The 2,467-nt window shown below is 41.7% G+C and overlaps 1 pseudogene; it reads left to right on the top strand.

The window, feature by feature from the left end:
- Positions 1-410: 410 nt before the first annotated feature.
- On the top strand, positions 411-1,840 carry LOC125364914 (annotated as a pseudogene).
- Positions 1,841-2,467: the final 627 nt, after the last annotated feature.

Below are 2,467 nucleotides of genomic sequence, written 5' to 3'. Positions count from 1 at the left end.
CTTAACCTAATCTGTTCTAGGTCCATCCCTTTCCCTGCAAATCACAGAACATTTTTCTTTCCAACGTTTGTGCAAAATTCCATTTTGTGTAAGTGTCAGTCCAACTGAGGTGAGATGTTTTGCTTTGCATTTCCTCTGTGGCCACAGATGATGAGTATTTCTTTAGTTTGACTAAGAGAGTTTTCAACCTTTAAAAATGTAACTCCTAACATACACATATACATTTAATGTACTTTTCAAGATATCTAAAACAGTAGAGAAAACCAAATGAATAAGGAAAATTCTATTAAAAACTCTATTTAGGCCCATCAATAATGTCTCTTCTCTGTAATCTTAGCCATTTTGGACAAGGACACGATGTAGATCATGATTCCAAAACAGAGACAGGGGAACCGACCCGAGGCCTAGAGATGGCCTTGCAGACTCAACCTCCCCCCAAACCCTGGGAGACACGCCCAATTCCGGGGGCTGGGCAGGGCCTGGGCCACGGCCACACCTTCCAATCTGCTGACTGGGTCCTACTTTAGTGACAAGACCTGGACAACCGCCACTAACCAGAGAGCCGCCTCCTGTCCTTCCAAGGCCATCCCAGCAGACACGGAGCAGCAAGCAGTGTGAACGCTTCCAGACCTGCCTACAGTTCATTGTCTTCTGTCTATGGCACCTATGGAAATTCATTTTATGGACGCTATAGCCCTTGTAATTATGGACAGAATGGCCTGAGCTTTAACAGCCTCGGTGTAGATGAACTTCCACCCAGTAGATTTGTTCAGCAAGCAACAGAAAGCAGCAGAGGTGCATTTCAGTCCATCGAAAGTACCGTGCATGCATTTGCCTCTGTCAGCATCATGATGGATGCCACCTTTTCTGCTGTCTATAGCAGTTTCTGGGCTGTATTGGATGTAGCAAATCACTTTTCCCGATTAAAAATACACTTTACACAGGGTTTTTCAGTTTGTGCTTTAGTTAGGACTATAGGATACCTTTCTAGAGGAATACAGGGGATGGTGGGTTTAAGAAAAGCTCAGAGAATGAAGACCTTTGGCCAGAGAGTGAAGGAACTGTGGCCTCCCTCGGTGCTTTGGACCTGGAAATTAACTCAGCAACATCTTGGCCAATATTCTTGTTCTTTGATGTTTTTCTTGGTGGTCCTTATCTCATCTGGAAGCTTCTGTCGATGCACATTTATGAAGTAACAGGTAATGTCAACTGGGCAAGTGGCAAGGATTACCATGTAGTTGTAGAGCAGAATATGATTTTGCTGCTGCAGCATAGAAATTTCTTTCTGTGCTGGTCATAAATTGAACTTAGCTCTCAATGTACAGCAACCCAATGTGCATGGCTGGCTTCTGGCAAGGCTTGATGGTCAAACAACAGGACTTGTTCCTGCAAATGAGGTCAAAATTTTGGGTGAAAGAAGAGGTAGAGAAACGGTAGAATTGAGTAAAATTTCCCAGCAGCAACAGTCTTTTACCAACCCGACAGTAATTAAAGGAGCCAAGCTGGGCTGGGGATATAGCCTAGTGGCAAGAGTGCCTGCCTCGGATACACGAGGCCCTAGGTTCGATTCCCCAGCACCACATATACAGAAAATGGCCAGAAGCGGCGCTCTGGCTCAAGTGGCAGAGTGCTAGCCTTGAGCCGGAAGAAGCCAGGGACAGTGCTCAGGCCCTGAGTCCAAGGCCCAGGACTGGCAAAAAAAAAAAAAAAAAAAAGGAGCCAAGCTGCCAATTCGTTGGATGAACAGAAAGCTGCCTTTTTATCTGTTTTTGTTGAATCTAATAAGGTGCCTGTTGCACCTGATTCCACAGGAAAAAGTGGAGATAAACAAGCCCTTTGATATCTTTCATGTTTGGGTGCAGTTAAACAATACTGTAGAGCTCTTTTGACAATCATTTCTTGTAAAGAAATTAGTCTACAATTCAATGAAAACATTTGCTATTGGCTATTCCCTGTGTTTTACTGCTAGAAATTATTAAAGTTATACACTAATATGTTGGTCTAGAGACCTGGTTACACTTTACAATTTGTTGGAATACAAAGACATTTGTTTCACTTGGATTTAAAGATTATGGAGATTGCTTTCATTTTTCTTATTTTTAAATCCCTCAGCTTATTAGAACAGTAATTTTGATGAACTATAGAATATGTGATTTACTTCAGAAGGCATCATTAGTGCTTTTCAGAGTTGTAGGTTAAGTGACCTGAAATCCTCAGAAATTGCGTTATAATGTACATATATCAGAATAGGCCAAAAAATATTTTTTCACAATCTTAAGTAACCTGAATAATAAAAATTTTCTGATCTGAAAAAAATATTGGAAGCAAACATTCATACCAAAGTTCACAGGGAACAGAAAAGTACAGATCACAGTTCACACAGGTCAGTAAAGGTCATAAAGCCGAAAACCAACAGCTGAATAGGGGTGTATTTATCTGTCATCCTCTGGAAATCGATAGAGAAGGC

The sequence above is a fragment of the Perognathus longimembris genome, chromosome 16 (assembly GCF_023159225.1).
Source record: "Perognathus longimembris pacificus isolate PPM17 chromosome 16, ASM2315922v1, whole genome shotgun sequence".
Taxonomy (NCBI): Eukaryota; Metazoa; Chordata; class Mammalia; order Rodentia; family Heteromyidae; genus Perognathus; species Perognathus longimembris.
The sequence above is the reverse complement of the archived record's forward strand: the minus strand, read 5'-3'. Positions and strand labels throughout refer to the sequence as shown.